General features: G+C 37.9%; 1 non-coding gene across 1 annotated transcript; it reads right to left on the bottom strand.

The window, feature by feature from the left end:
- Positions 1-7,516: 7,516 nt before the first annotated feature.
- Positions 7,517-7,588, bottom strand: trnaq-cug (transfer RNA glutamine (anticodon CUG)). The gene has a single exon. It is a non-coding gene; the product is annotated as a tRNA-Gln (tRNA).
- Positions 7,589-7,993: the final 405 nt, after the last annotated feature.

The following is a 7,993-nucleotide window of genomic DNA, read 5'->3' as shown; positions in this document are numbered from 1 at the left end:
CAAAACCCACCTCTTCACCAAGGCCTATGGCCTCTAGCTACTGTTACATTTGTTGTGTTTATTTATGTCTTTGTTAAGCGTCCTTGGGTTTCATGAAAGGCGCTATATAAATCCAAGCTATTATTATTATTATTATTATTACTAATCACTCTCTCTGAGGTCTCCAGCTGCCATCAATCACCTAGTTGGACCAAACCAAGTGACAGGAGGAGAGGGGTGAGGGTAGTGGTGTTTCTTTGTTAAGTTGGGATTGTTTGTTTCTTCAGTTTATAATAGTGAACTTGTGTTAGACTGTATAGTCGTGTGTATTTTCTATATATATTAGTATGGTGATGATTTATTTGTAAATACAGTTAATTAATTTATTTGGGCTGTTCAGGTGCCCTTTATTGTTGGGAGGGTCCCTCTGCTAATTAGGCCAGCTGTTAAAGGAGCCTGTGGGTCAGAGGAGCAGGTTGAATGTCTCTTCAGTCACTGAAGTCTGTGTGACCTGAAAGAAACCGGTTTCATTGTCCAGCTGCCTGTTTCACCACCGGGGAGATTGGGATGTTCTTTTTGTCACTTGCTGAATATCACCAGTAAAAAGACCACGTCATACCGCTCCATCCCGCCTGGGTTTGCATCCTCGTTGTAAGGACTAACCACACTCAAATCCTTACAACATACATTTGCATAAAGCAGCATATTTGTCCACTTCCATGTTGATAAGAGGATTAAATACTGGACTAATCTCCCTTTAAGGTTCATTTAGAACAGATAAAACGTGTGATTAATTGTGATTAACTATTTCAATTGACTGACAGCCTGAGTCCTATTTATACGTCTATATTTTACCTGTAGATATACATTTTAAAACATTTATATTAAAATAAATAAAAGTGAAATGATGACACGTTTACTGTGTGATGATTAGATGAGTAACATCAGTAACAGCTGCGGTCCGTTTATCGGAAGATGGAATCGGTGTTTATTCTTCACAGAACGACTCCAGCCAGCGTTTACGTTTTTCTGAGAACTCTGAGAGGCCCGAGAGGCTGACCGTCCGTCCGTACTCGCCGTCCTCCACCGCGTGGGAGTCAGAAGGCGACCGCATGGCGGTGACCTTTAACCCGGTGTGTGTTTCATTTCCCTCAGCGGGCCTCCCGACGCCGCCACACAACATCTCATCAGAGAGCAGAGAGAGAGAGCGGTCGGTTCATATCGGAGGTGTTCCACGACAAGACGCTCCAATAAAAATAACTTCTTACTTCTTACATCTGTGTGTATAATTTATCTATAATTAGAAGGGCACTGGGGGAGTTGGGTCAGTTGTTCTTCAGTAAACCTGCTGACAAACAGAACCACGACCTCCTCGGTGGAGATAATTACAGAGAACCAACAGGCTGTATTTTCTCTCACAATAACTTTAACTTTTTTTATGCTCCAGATTACAGCTCACACAACCAGTACTTACTGTATAACTACCACAACACACGGCCTTATTTAACTATTGTCCTCCATCTATCATGTCGGATGAAATCTGTGTCTTTTTGTTGGTTTCTTTCTTCACTTCCTGGATAATGTGAATTATATGAAGCCAAGTTTAGGTTCTTTATTCACTGCTGGTTCGTTATTTAGTGAAACTCAGATGTTTGTCAAATCTTAATCTGAAATGTAACTGGCAAATAAATATAGTGGAGTAAAAAGTACAAAAGTACAATATCCCCCTCCGTCTCCAGGAAATACTCAAGTACAAGTACCTCAAAGCATACTTGAGTACAGTACTTAACATTACACCGTCATTCTGCGTGTCATGAGGACGCGTTTTCGCGTCCACAGAAAAACAACTTAGTTAAGGTAAGGGAAAATGTCACGGTTCGGCTTAAAAGAAGTACGTAAACTAAGTAAAACTCGTACGGAAACATCAATAAAAAACATGACAAACGTCACTGACGTAACTTACAAAACAAAACTACAGTCTTGAACACCGGTCTCCTGGTTCCACGTCAACATCAGCGCCTGTGATAGGTGGACTTTTATTGAAAAAAGCTGATCGGTTATAAATTAACTTCTAGGTAATAAAAGTAGTTGTATTGACATAAAAGATGAATTCATCGTTAAATGGGTCATAAAAACAACTGAAATTCATGAAGGGTTACAAACGTTTAAAACGTTTGAGTGTTAAAAACAAAGTTTTTTAAAAACACTTTAAAAAGTTTTTTTTGGTTAAAACCTCTGTAAATGTCAGGATATCTTCCTGTCAGTAGCTTATCTGTGATCTACCTGTTGAGTCTTTTGTTTGATCGATTTGTCATACCTGTCGAGGCCAGAAGGGGAGGCTCTCGACCACGATGCCTCATTCTCTATGAAGCTGCCAGAGAGGAAGAATCGTGTCAATACTAATATTTACCTTATTCAAGTAAAGAAACAAGTATTTTATACTCGAACTTTGAGATATGTTTGCCAAGTTGTTCTGTTCTGTTTTATTAATATGCTAACTGAATTTCGAGTGTTTTGTAAGTTTTATTGACATTTTACGAGCGTGAATTGAATCACTGTTTTAAGCTAGTTTAGCTCCGATTGGTCTGCCGCTGTCATGACGCCCCACACGATGTCGGGCTTTCAACTAAATCCAATGTAAACCGACCCGCGGCGTTATTCAACGGTTGAAGCAGTGATGTAGTATTAATAGCTTGAGAGTCCGTTCAGGGCGGGAGGGAGGTCAGGTGGACGGGTCAAATAAACACAAGACTTCCAACCAGGAGACACATATTGGTGCCCCGTGTGAGGCTAAAAGAAACGTTGACTTATTTTGTTACATCAATCTCATGAGTCGCTAGTCAGTGAAGTTAACGTCAACCATGACCATTTCCTTACTCTTATTAAAGAACGGATTTCTCTAGTGCCCTCATCGTATGTGTAAGGAGATGGTGTGAAGCCAAGAAAGACAGAGTATGAGACTGTAAAATGTACATTTGTGTTTAAACCTGAACCTTTTTGTTTGTGTAATTAATCACTGATGCATTTGTGTGTTGATTCTAAAGTAATTGTTTAAGACAAGAAACAAGGTATTTAAGAAGATAGAGGAAATTCAAAGTAATTTGTGTTTTATAGGATATTTAGTTTAGTTTAATTCCTTTTGCTCAGATAATTCATGTTTATAGACTTTTTTTCATATTGCTTATTGCACACTAAACGCCTTGCCCATTATCGTGGCATTTATACACCTTTTCGTGCGAACGGGCTGGTTCACTGTAGTTTCTATCAAACCAGCAGGAGGAAATAGGGACTTTGTTGGAGACTATTTTCAGCTGCGGATCAACACGTTCTCACTCCCAACTCGTCAAATACCACCGTTTGGAACCACACAACGGCACAGGGTACCCCTCTAGCGTTAACGTTTGGAAGGACCAGGGACGGTGTGTCAATATACCATCGCTACAAAAAATATATATATATTATTATTACCATCGCTTTCAAAAAAAACTTCACAGGAAATTAAGTTTAGGCAACACAACCACTTAGTTAGGTCAAAGAGTTTAGACGCACAGAGATGAAACTCTTATGTTTTTGTGACAACAGCCGCTGCCGCCATTTTGGAGTAAAAACGCTTATTATATTTATAATATTGTTATTGTTCAACATAGGACATTTCAGTAGAATATGACAATAGAATAGAAATGATGTAGTTTTACTCTAGTACGTCTCTTTGTAGGAGGACGTTTTACTACCATCTGGTTGTCCCTTTCAGTCCAAAATGGTGGAAGTGTAGCTCTGCTGCTGGAACCAACTATTGACTTCACTTCTTAGAGATATACGTTCTTTAATTAGAGTAAGGAAACGGTCGTGGTTGACGTTAAATTCACTGACTAACGACTCACAGGACTGACGATACCGACGAGTCATGTGACTAAAGAGTGACGTGACAAAATAAGTTATTTTTAGCCTCACACGGGGCACCAACATGGCTCTCCTGGTTGAAAGTCTTGTGTTTGTTTGACCCGTCCACCTGCCCTCCCTCCCGCCCTGAACGGACTCTCACGCTATTAATACTACGTCACTGCTTCAACCATTCGAATAACGCAGCGGGTGGGTTTACAGTGTCAGTACAGTCACACACTGTTACTAAAGGGTTCCTCTGTGCGTCGGTCTCCGATGCCGAAGGGTACTGACCAGACGGCGGTGTTTGGATACGAGTTCGTAGCGACATTCACGGCTGGTCGGAGTTTCAACATGAAGAATCTCAACGGACGTTTCCTTGAATTTAGTTTGTACACAGAAGTCTTTAAGATTTAATGGTCCGTCTCTCTGGTTTCTAGGAAACCCTCCTCAGGATAAACCAGGTGTGCGTCCTCAGCTGCTCTGTGGTGGATCCGGTCCAGCAGCAGCTGGGTCAGTGGGTTGAGCTGTTGGCTCAGCTCTCCGGGGTCCAGGGTCCAGACCCAGCAGCTTAACTGGACCGACCCGGCGCGGACTGGGAGAGAGTGTCGGCGTTCACCTCCAGCTCGCTCGGCCCACCATGTGTGTGAGCGTTTACTCTGGCAGAGCGGCAGCTGAGGAAATCCGGCTCGTTTCCATCGGGAGCGAGGGAGTCCAAATGTTCCCCTTGATTAAAATATGTGGTCCCTGTAGAAGCCTGGACCCCCCCCACCCCCCCTCCCCAAGAACCAGCTCCCAGCCAAGGGATGGAAATAACTCACATTATTCAAAGCTCTGTGGGATACCAGCTGGCTGCTTCACAGAGTCACTGGGTTTGATTCTCACTCACAATCTCCACAGAGCACTATGATTTACTATTACCACCCCCCCCACCCCCCCCTAAAACACACACTTTTCTCTGCTCTCTCCTCATTTGACCCGTTAGTTCTGAGGACAGAGGACACCTCCATCAGCGCTGGAAGGAAACGCTGATGAGGTTTAAACGCTCAGTAGGCCGTAACGTTCCCCCGCCAGAGGAGTCGGACAGTTTCCAGCCGCCTTCAAAGAGTTCACAGGAAGTCACAGGAAAAGTGACTTCCTGTTAGATCTGATTTATTTAGATTTGTTTGTAAATATATGTGAAAATGTGCGTGTATCTGACATTGTATTCTATCCTTTACAATTACACAGAAAGTTCAGTTGTTTGCTGTCAAAACTAAGAGCCAATAGATGCTCTTTGATCAGGCGACAGCCAGGCGTTTCCCATCATGCCCCTGGGTCTTGCAGTCGGTGGAGAGCAGCTGCTGCGTCCTGGCTCTAAAAACTGCAGCCTCCTCGATCTCGTGAGGTCATCGTTGCCCCACGTGTGCACGACGTCAGAGCAAGTCGGACACAAATCTAACCAGTGTGCATTGGGTGCCGATCCACATATCATAAATATCTGAAAAATATCTGAAAAATGTCCGAAAATTATTAGTGATCTAAAAATGTTATAGAAATGATTATATTAATATCAATAAAATATGTGTAAACTAAATAACAGCTATTAGTGAAGGGGACTTTCTACAAGCTAAAAGCACGAAAATACATTCATAAATAAGTGAAAAAGACCTGAAAAATTTACGGAATTTAGTGAAAATTATTGGAAAAATGTATGAAATATATTAATAAAATATGTGAAATAAATATTGAAAAATATCAACAACAAAAAAAATCTGAGAAAATATGTGAAAAATGTCTGAAAAATTTGTGTAAACATCCAAAACAAATGTCTGAAACTTTTAGTAAAATATGTGGAAACTAAACTAAATAACATCTATTAGTAAAGAGGACTTTCTACAAACTAAAAGCATCAAAGACCATTCAGACATATGTGAAAAATATCCAAAAATTATTAATAGTAAAATGTAGTAACATTATTTATAAAATATGTGAAAAATAAATATTTAACAATATCCAAAAAATGTCTGAAAAATATCAGTAGAATATGTTAAAACTAAACAAAATAACATCTATTTTGTAAAGAGGATTTTCTAAAAGGATGAGAAATGATTCATAAACATGTGAAAAATATCAGAAAGATTTGCCGAACATTATTAGTGAAAATTATCTTTACATTATTTTACAGAAATTATTAGTAAAATATGTGAAAAAATAGTAAAAACAACAATATCAGAAAAATATGTGAAAACTAAACAAAATAACGTCTAGTAGTAAAGATCAGATATGTAGAGTCGTCCAGTTAGCTCTAAACAGCTAGCCTATAAACTCAGTCTTTGTGGTTACCATAGCAACAGTTAGCTATAAACACTATCCTAACAGTGATGATGACGTGTTGGTACTTCCTCTACTTCCTGTCTTTGTGTTGCAGGTTAATCACATTAAACTCATCATTATTTGTAGCTTAATGTTGAACTGGACTGAAGTGGACCCAGAAGAATGATTTCTAGAAGCTCTGATGTGATGAGACAGCTTAATGGACTCAGCAGAGCGTCGGTGTGGTTCACCCAGTTCAGCCGTAACAAAGCGAGGACGTCCCTTCATGTCTTCATGTGTTTGGCTGCAGACGTCCTGTTCACTGAATATAGGACAGCACACTGTGAGCTCATTTCTCCTCCTCTCTGCCCTGCTGCTCTCCTCATATTAAATATTAAATATCACCATAGAGGCCCAGCAGTAAACACATTATCTCACTATCATCATCATCATCATCATTGCTGCTTCAGAGACCTACAGCAGAGAGTCTCCGGAGTAAATCTACATTCAGACTCCTACACTGAAGACGAGGAGGGGACACATGATGGAAACTGATGTGAAAAGATTAAACAAAGTGAGAATAAAGATCAATTGGAGAGATATAGTGGATATACAGTATATCTGGAGGGAGCAGTCTAACCTTTATGGAGGAAGGAACCTGCCAAAATGTAAAAAATAAATAAATAAATAAATGACTCGATACATTAACAGATAAATATGTCATTAAATGCAGCAAAAATAATATAAAAAATAAATGTAGCCATTAATTAATTGATAAAATGTGACATAAATTGTTGTTTCTGTTTTAATTTGCTTCTTTATTTATTTGTCTTTGTATTAATTCTCATATTTATTTACTCTTCTGTTTAATTATTTTTGTTAATTTTTGAATTCATTTATTTATTTTTGCATTAATCTTTTTTCATAAATAAAAAAAATTTAATTTGTTTTATAATATTATAATATTTTATATTTATTTGTAATATATATATATATATATATAAATATATATATATATATATATACAAATGTATATAAATGTGTGTGTATATATATATACATAAAAACATGTCAAGCAGTAAACAAGAGAGCAGCTTTTTTTTTTGTTTAGTTAAATTTGATTTTATTTAATTATAAATATGTGTATGTTCTATGTGTGAGTATCATGAAGGGGTTACAACTTACATTCCATGGTGTAACCCTGTGTAGTAAAATGACAAATAAATGATCCGTGTAACATTCTGTATAGAAACGTCATACCGGAGAAGAGTTGAGATGGAAACATTAAAGTTCAGCTTTACTTTTAAAGTGAGTAAACTTTGTTTTTTCTGACGCTGTGAAGAAAATAATAATACTAATAATCAGGTTCCACCGAGATTTGAACTCGGATCGCTGGATTCAGAGTCCAGAGTGCTAACCATTACACCATGGAACCGTGTGGTCAGCAGGGGGCGGAGGTCTGCTATTTAAAGAAACACATAGATCTATGTTACACAGTTAACTCTTATGATTCATTAACTAAATGAATAAGTAAATACTGTGATAAAGTAGTAAAACGTTCAGTACTACATGTTCAACAGATACTGGATATTATTCTGGTGATTTCTGAGGGTTAGAAAACTTCACTTTTATCAGAGAATAAATAATAATAATAATAATAATAATAATGATAATAATAATAACAACAACAACAACAACAACAACAACAATAATAATAATGATAATAATGATGATGATGATGATAATAATAATAATAATAACAATAATAATAATAATAATAATAAAAATAACAATAATAATAATAACAACAACAACAACAATAATAATGATAATAATGATG

The sequence above is a fragment of the Sebastes fasciatus genome, chromosome 2 (genome assembly GCF_043250625.1).
Source record: "Sebastes fasciatus isolate fSebFas1 chromosome 2, fSebFas1.pri, whole genome shotgun sequence".
Classification (NCBI taxonomy): domain Eukaryota; kingdom Metazoa; phylum Chordata; class Actinopteri; order Perciformes; family Sebastidae; genus Sebastes; species Sebastes fasciatus.
Note: the sequence above shows the minus strand (reverse complement) of the source record. Positions and strands in the feature narration are given on the sequence as shown.